Below are 15,601 nucleotides of genomic sequence, written 5' to 3' on the forward strand. Positions count from 1 at the left end.
ATATATAAGTAAATAATTTAATTATCAATGAATACATATTCCTTTTTAGGAATATTTCATATATAAGTAAATAATTTAATTATCAATGAATACATATTCCTTTTAAAAATTCAAGTCAAACAGTGTTTTGAACAGTGAGCTTAACTAAATACTATTGCTTAAGTTCGGTATCTGAGAACATAATAATAATAAGATCATTTTCTTTATTTTTTTTTCGCTATTCATCTACGTGCATCGCGTTACAACATAGATCAGGATAAATACTGTGGCATCAACCGCTAAATTATTCATGATTCCTATTAAATAAAATATCAATAATAAATTTATTATTCATTCAAAATTTTTCGTAGTAAAAAATTAATTAAAATATTAATAATAAATTTATTGTTCATTCAAAATTTGTCGTAGTAATTTTTAGTTGGAAAGGCGGGCGTTGAGGAAATGGCGAGGGTTTCTGAAACACTAGGGTTTGCAACGGAAAGGTTGAAAGAGGAGCAACAGGGGAGATAAGGGCAGAGAACGAACATCAGGAGCGCAAGAAAACAAACAGCGGCGCAAAAGGGAGAAAGGAAGGTTCACAAAGCCAAGAGGAGCTGAAATGCGCCATGGCCGGGGATCCAGGGAGGGGAGAGATCATCTCCTACAAAAATGTAACGGCGGGAGAAACAAGCGGAAGCGGACCACGAAGAGAACCAGGGGGAGAGAGTAGGGAGGCGCCTGTGATGGGAAACCAATGGCAAGCAAGACTAGGAGGCAGGTGCCTTCCCAGAGCCCTAAAAAATCCGAGGTTTGTGATACCGAACAACAAACTCGAAGAGTATAGATTCTGTATGAGAGATCACACTCTGATATGTAAGTGTATAGGGTTTTGGCCAGCAAAAAAGGACTTGGCGAGGTGGATACAGCAAAGGTGGAAGCCGAAAGGTCATATCGACCTGAAGCTCGGGGCAAAGGGCTTTTTTACAATGATATTTTCTAATCTAGAAGATAAAGAAAGAATCTTTGAAGGAGGACTGTATTTCATGAACAACGCAGGTCTATTCATGAGACACTGGGAAGACAGTTACAACCCTGATCAAGAAAAGATGTTGGCGGCACCTGTCTAGGTCCGTTTGCTTGGCCTACCAATAGAGTTCTGGGACCTTGAAATCCCGGAGGGGATAGGCAATACGGTAGGGTCTTTCATCAAAGTATCAGAATCAACAAAGTGAGGGAGGTACACATCCTATGCAAGGATGTGCGTATACATGAACATATCAGACCCCCTACCAGAATACATAGAGTTAGAATATCATGATGAAGTATGGCAACAACCAATGGATTATGAACATATACCGTTCAGGTGTAGAAGGTGCCACGAATACAGACATCTTTTTAAACAATGCCCTTTGAACGTTGGGGAGGAAGTAGCAAGGAAAGTAGAAGCAGAAAGGAGAAGGACAGAAGGAACAGAAGGAACGGAAGAGGGCTTCCAGGAAGTCCAAAGAAAGAGGCGGCCTAGGAAAGAGACGGTAAGCAAACCACAAACTCCTAAATTTGTATCGGTAGAATGTCAAAATAAGTTCAGTATATTATGGGAAGAAGAAGGAGAGATAGAAAAGGAAGGAAATGTAGAAGAACCCATGGATTCGACTAAAGACATAAAGGAAACAGACTCAAATCAAGGAAACTGTGGAAAAGAAGGGATAGAGGAGAATGTAGATATAGAACGAACACAGATGGAGATTGATCCAGAAAAGGAGAATGGAAATGATGAGGAGCGAGTAATGAAAAGTCTGTTACAGGATTGGAGGAACCTAGATGAGAGGTTCATACCGGAAGAGCAAAAACAGTTATACAAGGAAATGTTTCAGAAATACAAGGAGAAGAAGGAAGCCCTCATGACAAGTCCTATGGAGAAAACAGGAACACAGGATATGCAGAGTATAGGAATGGGTAGTTCTCGCAAAGGAAGTAGAAAAAGAGGAAGACGCCAATGAGTGAAACTATACAGGTGGGAGGGGAGACCCTGGTGAACTCAGGAAGAGTCATACCTATTTCAGAGGTATTTCAACAACATCCAAAAAGTTATAAATGATTGTAACAAGCTGGAACATCAGAGGCCTCAACAGTAATGGGAAACAATGGTATCTGAAGGAAAGGGTGAAGAAAGACAAACCTAGTATAATGATAATACAAGAGACGAAGATTAATGCCCAAAAATTAGAAGAGATAGTGAGAAAATATAAAATTCAATATGAAGTTATGGCCCAAGATGCGACCGGTACAGTTGGAGGATTGGCAATCCTATGGAATCTAGAAGAGGTGCAAGACAAATATTGGGTCAGTCTCCCTAGAATCCTCTCAGGCTCATTCAGATTGATAGGGTCCTCAGAGTGGGTGCTCATCACAGGAGTTTATGGCCCGCATATCCCAAGGGAGCGCAAAAATTTCCTGAAGGACATGCAAACTATCCACAGAATTTTCCCTGGGATTCCATGGATGGTAGGAGGAGACTTTAATATGATTAAAGCCCTATGAGAAAAGAAAGGAGGAAAAATTAGACCAGATCAAGACGTGGAGGCTTTTAGTGAAATGATAACAGAGCAAGGATTGGTAGATATTCCGAAGATAAATGGAGTTTACACATGGAATAATCGTAGGGGAGGCAGAAATCAAATTGCATCAAGGTTGGATAGATTCTTAGTATTAGAACAGATCCTAAACAGGGATGTATTTGTAGAGACAAAGATTCTACTAGCCCTGGGTTCGGACCACTGGCCTATAAGATTGGAAATAGATATTAAAAAATACCCCCATAAATGCCCTTTCAGGTTTGAGGCTTTTGGCTCAGGAATAACTAGTTCGTAATGAAAATAGAAGATTGGTGGACCAAAAGTCAACAACGAGGAAGAAATAAGATGCACACCTTTCAGCTAAAGCTCAAGGAACTCAAAGGGAAAATAAAAAAATGGAACAAGGAAGAGTTTGGGAATATTTTTATGGATAAGCAGAGACTAGAGTGAAAAATGAGGAATTACAACAGAAAATCATAACAGAAGGACGAAATGAAGAAAAGATCAGAGAAGAAGGTATCTTGATCAGTCAAGTAGAAGAAAGGAGAAAGCAGGAAGAAATCCTATGGAGACAAAAGTCCAGGGTAAATTGGCTTCGTGAAATAGAAAGGAACACAAAGTTTTTCCATCAAGCAATGGTTCAACACAGGCAAAGGAACAGAATCTTCTCTATTCTAAACAGTGAAGGGAAAAGAGTAACAGAACACGAAGGAATGGAACAAGTTTTAGTAGGCTATCACAAAGATATGCTGACAGAACCAAGGGTCAACAGAGATGAGGCAATAGGAAGAATTTGAAAAGAAATTCCCAAGATGGTAACTGAAGACCAGAACAGAGATCTGATGAGAGCAACATCACTAGAAGAAGTAGAGGAAATAGTAAAAGGAATGAAGAAAAATAAGGCACGAGGACGAGATGGATTCACGACAGAATTTTATCAAGCAAGTTGGCATTTCCTGGGACAAGATATTTTGGAAATGGTAGAGGAGTCATGAAGAGAGCAAAAGGTATGGTCAAGTCTTAACTCTACCTTATTTACTCTTATCCAAACGCCCAAGGTTTTTGCCCAATAGCCCTTTGTTATGTTATTTATAAAATTATTGCAACCCTGATAGCTAAAAGATTGAAACCAATCCTTGTGAACATTATATCCCCGGAACAAACCGGTTTCGTAGAAGGGAGACAAATCCTAGATGGGCTGGTGGTAGGCCAGGAGGTGATCCATTCTGTAAAGCAAAAAAAGGAGAAAGGAATGATGATAAAGCTGGATTTATCAAAAGCCTATGACCAACTCAATTGGAGCTTCCTCAAGGCAACGCTCACGGCTTTCGGTTTCAATAATAGATGGATTGAATGGATCTATAGCATGATATCAATGCCAAACTTTTCTATCCTATTGAATGGTACTCCCACTTCGACTTTTAATGCCACCATAGGATTAAGACAGGGGGACCCTCTGTCTCCCTTTTTGTTTATTATGGCGGCAGATGGTCTGGGAAGATATATCAAAAAAGAGATAAGGGAAAGAAAGATAAAGGGACTTCGGTTATGGGGAAACAACATGCCTATCACCCACCAGCAGTTCGTAGACGATATCATGTTATTCTGTGAGGCATCACTAAAGGAAGTAAGACGAGTGAAAGAGATCTTGGATTTGTTCATGGAAGCATCAGGGATGGAAATCAGTAAGGAAAAGTCATGCAACTTCATCTTCAACACCCCAAAACTGATAAAATCTCACTTGACCAGAACTTTGGGCTTTAGAACTGGAGAGTTTCCAACAAAATATCTAGGGAACCAACTAGCTCTAAACCCTTCAAGAGTATCAAATTGGTTTCAAATTATTGACAAACTTAAGAGAAGATTAGAAAATTGGTCCTTCCGAGCACTAAATATAGCAAGAAGATTGGTACTCCTAAAATCAATTCTCCAGGCCGTCCCAATTTGCCCTCTATCGGTGATGGCAGACCCTAAAGGAGCTTGCGCTAAAATGAGGGAAATTTTTGGAAAATTCCTTTGGGGAGGACCCAAGAAGGAAAGGAAATGGGCCCTAGTGTCGTGGAAAGGCATATGGAAACAAAAAGGAAAAGGAGGACTGGGCCTCAGGGACCCTGGAATTCTAAATCAAGTCCTGGGGGCAAAACTATGGTGGAGGTGGATGAGAGGAGGAAAATATATATGGAAACAAATATGGACTTAAAAATATAGCATGCCCTCAACAACAGAAGGTATCCTTAGAGTGGAAGAAGTTCCAAAAGGATCCTCAATTTGGGACCTAGCAAGCCATAACAGAGAACTCATAAACAAATTTGCCTTCTGGGAAATCAGGACTGGAAGTATAGCTCAATTCTTGGAGGAGGCATGGCAACAAAGGGACAGAATGGCTGATATTCAAAACATACAAAACACTTACCAGAAGGCAACAATGATGGGATTAAAGCTGGTTAAAGATTACTAGAGAGAAGAAGAATCAGATGAAACTTGGCGGATCTGGAGAAAGCCTGAAGAATGGGATGAAAATATTGATGAAGTTCAGAAAGAGACACTAACAAAAGAGATGGATGTAAGAAGAATCAAAAACATAATGGGAGCAAACATACTCAGATAGTGAAAATCTACAAAAGGGACCTTTACTGTCAAGGAAGCATATTATTTAGCCACTCGGCAAGAAGGAGAAGAGGAAGACATAGACTGGAAACAAATATAGAGGAATAAATGGTGGCCAAAAGTAACCATTTTTTCTTGGTTAGTAGGGAAACAGAGAATCCTGACATGGGACAAGCTACAGAAAAGAGGTTTTCAAGGTCCTCCCAGATGCAGCCTTTGTAAGCAAGAGAACGAGACCCAGGAGCACCTCCTAAACTCCTGTCCTTATGCCCAGCACCAATGGGATGAGGTAAGGATACTCTTTGGAAAATCTAACGGAGATCCGAAAGATATAAAGCAGACCATAATCCACTGGGGAAACGGCCAATTTTCATGTTCCATAGTAAAGAGAATATGGAGCTTAACTATAGGATTTTTTATATGGTTTCTGTGGAAAGAACGAAATCAAAGGATATTTCGGGATAAAAATAATCCACCAGGGAAGATTTGGGAAAAAATTCAAAGAGCAATAAGAGAAACCATTCTGGCTGAGAACTGGGAGGAGGAGGAATGGAACATAAATATGGAGGAGAAAAGAATATTAGCCAGACTCAATATAGAATATAACATGATCTATTCCCGGAAGGAAAGACACCAAAGAGTGCAGACACAAAGTCAGGCATAGTTCAAATATCCAGGGGAAAACTTCATTAAATTGAACTTCATCGGGGCTTCAAAAGGAAACCCAGGACTTGTAGGCTTTAGGGGCATCTTTAGAGATAGTATGGGTCGCACCAGATGGGTGTACGCAGACAAAGGAGGCATAATGACCAACAATGTAGTAGAAATTATGGCCATATACCAAGGTATTAAAATAGCAATAAGAGATGGATATAGAAACCTGGAGATTGAAGGAGACTCGCAGATAGTAACTAGAATGCTCAGGAAACTTGACAATGGGAAAGACTGGGAACAGGTGGCCAAGAGTTGGAGGACGGTAGGGTTAATTCAAGACATGGCTATCATTCTGAAGCGTGTTGAATATAAAATCATCAGTCATATAAAGAGAGAAGGAAACAAAGCAGCAGAATTTCTGGCAAATTGGGGATGCAAAGAAGGTAAAGTGGATAGCATTTGGCCTACCGTCATCAACAAACCTGGATGGGAAACTCTCAACCTAATAATCACTCAGGACAGAAATGAATCCACGAAGCAATAAAGAGAAGGGCAAAGGACCCCCGATCGGGGTGGTTAATGTGATGAGACGGGAAGGCAGTAAAAGGACGAGGGGCGACAATTATGAGCCACCTTGCATCAAGAGATCGCGATAGGTGGATTGTACATTAGGTAGACTGGGCATCATTGTAAGTTGCAGCAGGAAGGATAATCTTAAGATCAGAGGTGGTGGAGGTGACGGTAGAACGGTGATGGGACAAGGACCAGGTCGCACAAGGGAAAGCCGAGGAGGAGTGGGATATTATGGCGAGTGCAGGCGGCAGAGAAAGAAGGTGTAGCAACACAAAAGAGGTCGGTAGGTGAGCGGGAGTGGATACAGGTGGAGGCATAAGGAGGCATAAGGGCAAGCAAGAAAGGAGCAACCTCGAGGTGAACGGAGGGAGGAAGGAAAAGGTGATAACCGGAGCAGGAGGAATCGCACAGGGTCGACCTCCTAGTTTAAGGAAAATCTATTGTAAGAGAATAGAGGACGGAATGAAGAGGACTGTAATGTCTGAGAGCAGGGGAGGAAGCCCTTTGCGTGTTGAAGGCATTAAGCCTGATCACTGGGAGGGTGAGGAACAGACCCGGGCAAACCTAGAAGAGATATACGACCTGGAATGGGACAGTCAACGCAGATAAGAAAAAGCGAAAGAGGTAAAGGGAGAAATATGGAAAAAACACGGCAAGCAACGATGGATATAAGAGATAAGAAAGTCAAGGGCCGAGAAGAGGAAGTAGACACGGGATTACCCACCAGCGAAATAGGACAGGGAAGTAGGGCAAGGGAATACAATGTAGGAGCAGGATGAGCAAGGGGCCGCAGAGGGAGAAGAGGACGTTGGCAAGCCGGTCATCAGGAACAGGGACGCACCAAAACAGCAGGAAACAAATGTGGAAGGAAAACGATGAAACGCTAGGTGCAGTATGCAAAGAGAGCGTATAGTAAAGACACGCATGCAGATATTAGGAGGATAATTCAGCATTTAGAAGAGGAAGCGACCGAGGAGTAGTCAGAATCTGAGATGAAGGACTGGGAATATCTGTTGCCAAATCTTGGAAACACCAGAGGACGTATGTCCCTGTATAAATAGGCCTTACATGTGTATTGGGTCATGAAGAAGTTGTTAGCAAAGGCCATGGAACAGGTGGCCATGGAGATGGCTGAATTGGCCCAAGGCATTCCTAATCTAAAGAAAGAGATAAACAACCTTCAGATAACCATTATGATGTAGGATGGCAAGCTTGACAAGATACAACAGCAGCTAAAGAAGCTTACTCATGAAGCCAAAGAGGAGGAGCACCAACCAAGCGCAATGGAAGAATGATTCTTCAAGATATGTCTATTATCTCCTTAGTTAGGAAGCTGAACAACATGCTACCCTCTGTTATCTTTTATAATGCAGTTAGCAAACAATGCTAGTTTCTTTGAATGGTTAGTATATATAGCATGGATAAACAGATTCGTTAAATTTTGTTTTTGGATGGCTATTAAGAACTTCAGATGGCCAAGAGACCCGGTTTCCCTCCGGGGCAGGTTAAGGCCATCGTATGTATGTACTGGTTTTAACCTGTTCTAATATAAATGATTCCATCTTAACTCACCAAAAAAATTGTGGTAGTAAAAATTAATAAAAAAACATTATGCATTCACATATAGACTTATTAAATGTTGGTGTCAAAATAAATTAATAATAATATGTGCCTTTGTTGTAAATGTATGCACCTCATTAGGGAAATGGGGAAATGATGAAGACGTTTACGTTCAGGGCGGAAAGGGCAGACCAAGCCATTATATGTAAATTCCAGCTGGTTAGAATCAAAGAAAGTGCAAAACGTGTGCAAATACCTACTCATCATGGTTTCTCTACTCTCTCTCTCGATTCTAATATTCCATTATAATTTGACAAATTTTCACAACGCAATAAGTCAATCGCGAGTGCACGGGTTTATGAGATTGGTAGGTCTGACTCTGGTTCTTGATTCAACATAAGTCCACGAATAGTAATTCTGACTGCGTCCGCGAATACTAACTCTCATTGTGATCCTTCTTCTAAACTTTATATACTCTCTAACGATTACTTCATCTTTGTCAATCGATTCTATCTCCACAATCTTTCCCAAAAGAAACCCATTAAAAGCCGGAGCCTCCTACACAATTTGTTTCGAAAAACTGCATGCAGCATCTGAATTCTAATTGTAAACTCCGAAATACGATGGTTCGATTTGCATTTCCCCTTTCTAGAAAGGATTTGTGGGGTTTACAGATGAAGAATCCATTCAGTCCCTCTTCCCCGGCAATAAATAATGGAGATGGTGATCAACCCGCACAGACAGGGCTACCACAAGTTGCTAATTTGTGGCGAGATATCCAGGGTGTCAACTCTTGGAAAGGATTGCTTGATCCCATGAATCCAATTCTGAAAGCTGAGATTCTCAGATACGGAGACTTTGCTCAGCTTTGCTATGACGCGTTTGATGACAGAGACTATTCTCAATATTATGGAACTTGTAAGCACAGTAAACGCTCTTTCTTTCAGAAAATGGGTTTCCCTCATTCCGCTTATCAAGTAACCAAATATATATACGCAAATGTTGGTGGTTTACGATCCTCTTTTGGCGAAAAGTCAATGGACGAAGGTGTTTGGATAGGCTTTATTGCCGTTTGCACGGATCCAAATGAGGTAGAGAGGCTGGGAAGACGAGACATAGTGGTTGCGTGGCGAGGAACGCGAACAGCGCAAGAATGGATGCAAAATTTCAAAGACATATTAGTTCCACTGCCGCCTACAGTAGGTCATGTGAATGTACAAAAAATTGCAGATCCAACTGTCCGAATAGAAAAGGGATTTCTGTCTTGTTATACTTCCGCGGATGAGGGTTCTAAAAAATGCAGTAGAAGCGCCAGGGATATTGTGGCGGGCGAGATCACACGGCTGCTGCAACAATACAACGACGAGAGGCTGAGCGTAACATTGACAGGACACAGCTTAGTAGCTGCGCTTGCAACGTTAAGTGCATATGACGTTAAAGAAATAGTTAAGATGCAGGGCATACGTGCTCCTGTCACCGTGTTTGCCTTCGCCTCTCCCCGTGTAGGAAACTTAACGTTCGTCCAACGTATGGAGGAGATTGGCGTGAATGTTCTGAGGTTGGTAAACCAGCACGATGTTGTTCCTAACGTCCCTGGTCTTTTTATGAACGAGAACATGGGATGGGTGAGCAAAGTACTCTGTTGGTTTCCCTGGACATATTTTCATGTGGGTATCCAGGTTTGCCTGCAGAACGATAACTCTCCCTTCTTGAAGCCCACTCATAATCTCTCTGACTTTCATAATTTAGAGGTTTATCTCCATTTACTGGATGGCTACGTTGGGGAAAACAAATCCTTCAAATCTTCAGGTCGGGATCCAGCTCTTGTCAATAAGAGCTGTGACTTATTGATCAATAGCCTTCATATTCCGTCCCGCTGGTGGCATGAAGGAAACAAAGGTCTAGTAAAAAGCGCAAATGGTAAATGGATATGGCCTGCTAGATCTCCTCGATCTCCCGATGCGGACTATGAACCGCACCAGATCAGACCAATTCGTATTTTGTGTGATGTCTATACTGAACTGTTTAATTGAATATTACGGCGCCATGCCGGTCAACTTTAATCAAATAACAACGAGCAGCTAATCGATGCATGACAAATTGAAAAACTCTCAAACTTATCGATACATGGCAAATGGAAATCTGAAAAGGAAGATCCTTTATCTACAAAGGCCAGGTCTTCACTCGTTATCATTTAAAAATTAATACGTGATGTACATTTTTTTTATTGATAGGGTAAAGCCGAAGTTGTTTTCGCTGGCATTGACGGGAGGAACAATTTAGCCAAATTTTGTAGGGCGTATTTTAAAATTTATGCTGCTTTGTTTTGAAAGTTATGGAAATTTAGGTTATATTTTGAAAAAAATTGATATGGATTTTTGTAAATTGAATTTATGCTGCTTTGTTTTGAAAGTTATGGAAATTTAGGTTATATTTTGAAAAAAATTGATATGGATTTTTGTAAATTGAAGTAAAAATTGTCAAACTTTATAATTTTAAGTGTTTTAATAATTTTTGATGACACTGAATCTATTTCCACTATTAAAAACAATGATTAAAACAGTCTCTACATGATTTTTTGAAATATTTTTATCCAAATTCTAACTACTTTCTGCAGTCAAGGCAATTTCTTCACCTCCATAAAACCATAGTTACCAAATTCGAATTCGAGTTCGAATTCGAATTCGATTCGATACGGAAAAAATTCGACCATCAAAAATTCAATACGGAAAAAATTCGAGAGTATGCATTATAGAGACACTTATTTTTTAAAAAAATTAAAAATTAAAAGGAACCATAATTATATTCAAATTTTTAAATAAAAGTTATTAAAATCTTTTCTCACAAGAATAGTCATGTTTACTTATCTCTAACAATGACCTCTCTTGTCTAAAATGCTACAACCCCTCCTATTTAAGATCATAAAAAACAAATGAGGGATAAACTAAAACATGTAAAGTAAAATTTAGGAATGAAAAATCAAAACTAAATCTTATATAAAAAATGGAACACTAAATATTAAAAATAAGCTTAAGTGATCTCCACATACTAATAAATTTATGTCTCTATCCTTCAACAAATCCATATAAACTTTGAAAATTTAAAAGACATCCTCATTTCTGGAAAGAGAATGCCTGCATTAGTTCAAAATTTCAAATGGCCCTAAGTTTAATAGATGAAAGCTAAATTATCACCTAATAAATCAAGTTCTAAATACAATGAAATATCATAATATTAAATTCAAAGTTAGATAATTATATAAAAATCTGATAGTAAAGTTATCCCATCTTTTAAACAAATTTAAAACTTCAACTTCATTTAACTAATTTCTATGGAAACTAAATTTATTCAACAATAATGAAAAATAATATTAACAAAATAAATTTTTATTATAAATTGTAGAAAAAACTTTTATTTGAATTCCATTACAGTAATTGTTTAGCAAAATTTTACCTTATTTCAAATTTGGTAAGGTAAAAATTTCTATCTTTTCTATATATTTTGGATATTTTTAAATATAAAATTTACATTCGTTATTATATTGTAATATAGAAATTTCTATTTTTCCAATGTATTTAGATATTTTTAAATATAAAACTTACTTGGATTACTGTAATATAGAAATTTCTATTTTTTACCAGATAGATGGCTTTCTTTTTGGGTTGCACGTCCACTAGGAGCAATTCTGTTCATGGGGAAAGATACCTCCTTCCCACCCGATCCTTAACCGCTGGTTGGTAGTCGGTTTGGAAGAATTGCAAAAAGCAGTAAATTCAATCTTTCAAGGTTCTCTTGATCCAATCCTTAATTGGTGGACCAAGAGGAATATTTGGCCACTTAATCATACTTAATCATTCTTTCCCAGATTGACAAAACTGGGTTCAGAGCGATAGCAAGAGAAAGCTAAACCCGTATTGAATTTCACGAATTAGCAGACGAATCGAACCGAACCCACGAATATTCGGATTTTTTGGGCCAATTCGCCCGAATTTGGTAACTATGCATAAAACAACTCATTTTTATTGATAAAGTAAAACCTAAATTGTTTTCGCAAATATTAACTAGACGAACAATTTTGCTGAGGCCACCAATTCTCACCAAAATCAAGAAGTATTCCAATAGTATTTATTATCATGGAAATTGATTAACATCGTTAACAACTCATTAGCACCCAAAATTCGAAAGCTTCACCGCGGTAACTGAATTTCCAAAACTTTACCAAGACAATTTCCATTATTTTCGCCCAAAACTGTTACTTCCTCGAATTACGCGTTTTCAATGCAATTGTCAAACTGTATATTACGTGTAATGATGGAATGTATATGAGATAACAATAGTCTGTTAAAGTGTCAAACAATCGAATGTAAATCATATAATAACTAGTATTTGCACCAGATGTTGCAAAGAAAACGCGGTAAGGTATAAATTGAAGAACGCAAATAAGATAGATCTATCTTAACTTTGAATTTATGAAACATCTAGAAAAAAAAACTTTAAAAATGTTTACAAGATGAAAAAAGGTTTCATCTCTCTACAAGATGAAAAAAAGATTTCATCCCTCTTCGTATTTCATAGACCGAAAATTAAGATTAATCCAAACTAATCTATACATAAAGTTGATTTAAAATTAATAAAAATTAAATTAAAAAATTTCTTAATAAAATTATTATTATTTATTATTTATTTAAAATCAATAAAAAATTAAATTAAAAGATTTCTTAATAAATTTATTATTATTAATTAATAAATAAATATAAGAACTAACATTTTTATATATTTTTAATTAACTCAAAGGCTATTTAGAGGACGCAGGATGTGATGGCATGATCTTAGCTGGGATAGTTGTCATCCTTCTTCTCTAACGATATTGTTCTTTTGGCAAGGTGCCCATCTGATCTTGATAGCAACTCAGGCTTCTTAAGGATTTATGCTCTACATGATCTGAGCTGGGATAGTTGTCATCCTTCTTCTTTAACGATATTGTTCTTTTGGCAAGGTGCCCATCTGATCTTGATAAAAAACTCAGGCTTCTTAAGGATTTCTGCTCTACCATGGGTATGACTGTTAACACTGACAAAACAAAAGTTATGATTATCAAATCTAAGAAGGACACTTACGCTAATTTTATGTATGACAATAATAACTTGGAAGAAGTGTATTCTTACAAGTACCTAGGAATTGATATTCATCACAAGCTCAACTGGAACCATAGCATTGAGAAAAGGATTAATGGGGGGTGGAAATCTTATTTTCGTCTTGAAAATAATTGTAAAACCGCAAACCTTGTAATGTGGGATAAAAAGAAGTTCCTCTTTGAAACTTTAGTTGCTCCTGTTATCTTATATGGTTGTGAGGTTTGAGGTTGCAGCATCTCTAGAGAATCATGGAGAAAGATTGAGCAAATCCAGAAGCGTTTTATAACTTATAACCTGAAAATTAAAAGTAATACACCCTATCCTATTCTTCTTATAGAAGTAGGTATTTCCCCTATTGAGAGCCTAGTTATGATTAGGTTTCTGCTGTACAAGCGCAAATTCAATAACATAGACGATCATAGACTTCCTAAGCTAGCTTTAAATTCCAACCAAAACCACCTAAGGCTCAATCGGGGGTGGCATAAAGACACAAGGGCCTGGTTAAACTATTGGGAGATCAACGAGAATGATGCATTGTAAAACATAAATAACATTAAAGATATTGTTACTTCTAAGTTCAAAGAAAAAATGTGGTGTGAGAAAGATTTAGTGGCTAAAAGAAAATTAAGTCATTATAAGAAGGTCATCAACCCCACCCTAGAAGTATCTCTCTATTTTAACTAGCTCAAAGAAGAAAATTAATATAACAAAGATTAGAACGAATTCTCATGAGCTCCATAGTGAAACAGGTCGTTGGACAGTTCCTAAAACGCCATGGATGGAAAGGATCTACCATATATGTGAGAATAGGAACATCGAGGATGAAAACCACTTCCTTTTAGAGTGCCCCGCGTACAACCACATTAGATCTCAGTTTCACAATCTTTGTTACAATACTGACCTTCCTAACCTTTTACAATGTCAAAATTATAGTGAGCTCAGGAGGCTTCTCTCCAAGCTTTTTGAACATAGGAATAAAATCTTAAATCAAAATAAATAATTTGTTTCTTTAGGTCTGATAGACCAATTTTTGGTCTCAACAGACGTTCATCATCATCATCATCACTTTTAAATTTATTGTGAATATTTTTTTATTTAACGTTTTTTTAATTTAACACAATTATGTTTATTATCCTGAATGATCCTGTGGGTATTTCGAAACCCTTGGAGCCTATTCGCCGGTCCATGCTCAGGGCCTGCAAAACGGAGAACATGTGATACTGTGCGTTTGTGATTTGAATGGCAGTTCTACAGGAAAATATGGGAAGTGTTCTGATGACGGATTTGAGCCCCTTAATATTTTTAACAGAACAGACACTCCAGCTGGAAAATATGGGAAGTGTTTTGATGACGGATTTGAGCCCCTCAATATTTTCAACAAAACAAACACTCCAGGTGCTAATCGGTGAGGAGCCGTCTGCTCGGGTGGGGCCGGGATTCATTATGGGAGCGTTGTTCAAGAACCTGGCGGTCATAACAATTTTTAAAATTTGGGTCCTGCCTTTTGAAATGAGAGTGAACCCTCATACAATATCTATCGCATGTTAAACATTATATAAACAGATTCATTGATTAGGGATGGACCCTTCAAATAAGGAAATTAATAGCATAAGCCTAAGACTGAAAACGAGAATGGAATCAGACATATAAAACTAGATTCATCCCTATGTAAAGCAATGCATTCTTTTTTAGATGTCAATGTACAAGACAATTGACCTCCATATGAAATATAAAATCTGTTGGATCCTCCTCCTAGTCGGTCCATCTATCTACATTCTTGTGCTAATTATGGAGCTTTGCATGACATCCGACAACACAGAGCCATACTCTATGTGCCCTAAAAATAAATCTTGAACAATCTTGTCAAAACAAGTTTCTTGGCTTTGCATTGTCAAACAAAGCATCTCCAAAATTATCTCTGAGTTTGCAACACAAGCAAAACATGTAAGTGCTAAGAGGCTTATATGGGTTGTAATATGACCCCCTTACATATTGACAAAGAGGCTTGTAAGCCTCCTGAATAAAAGAATCAGGTTGATCACTGCTGCCATTGATTACTTTGCCCCATAAGGGTTCAACATTGGACTCAAACGGTGCAAGGAGTATGCGAGGAACAATATCATTATTGGAAACCACATGACAAAAGTGGCCTCCCTAGTTCTAGCGGTCTATTTCTTCAACAATATTTACATCTCCCCACCAAAGGGCAACCAAATGTGATACAGAAGGGAGAGCTTTGCCTCAACCCTTTTTCCAATACCCATAGGGTGGCCAAGGTTGCAACTGCGCCTCCTAAGGAATGACCCACAAAGACGATAGGTTTTAGTCTCTTTTGCTTCAAGTCGGTGTACATCTGCAACTGATTAATAATGGAATACATCAAAACACAATGTTACTTCTCCCTTTTTTGAACAAAAATCATCTCTGCTTAGTGGAGAAGTAAACCCTCTTTTTTTGAATCCAAGGTTACTTTATGTTGGAAGGTTACCTTCGCTTGGAAATCTATATCCTCCATAA

The 15,601-nt window shown here is 38.2% G+C and overlaps 1 pseudogene; it reads left to right on the forward strand.

Annotated features, from left to right (window-relative positions):
* The first annotated feature begins 8,572 nt into the window (after positions 1-8,572).
* LOC149179802 (phospholipase A1-Igamma3, chloroplastic pseudogene) lies at positions 8,573-9,982 on the forward strand (annotated as a pseudogene).
* The last annotated feature ends 5,619 nt before the right edge of the window (positions 9,983-15,601 follow it).

Source organism: Pinus tabuliformis, chromosome 3_2 (genome assembly GCF_031772625.1).
Source record: "Pinus tabuliformis cultivar Carrire ecotype Pingquan chromosome 3_2, CPIR1, whole genome shotgun sequence".
Lineage (NCBI taxonomy): Eukaryota > Viridiplantae > Streptophyta > Pinopsida > Pinales > Pinaceae > Pinus > Pinus tabuliformis.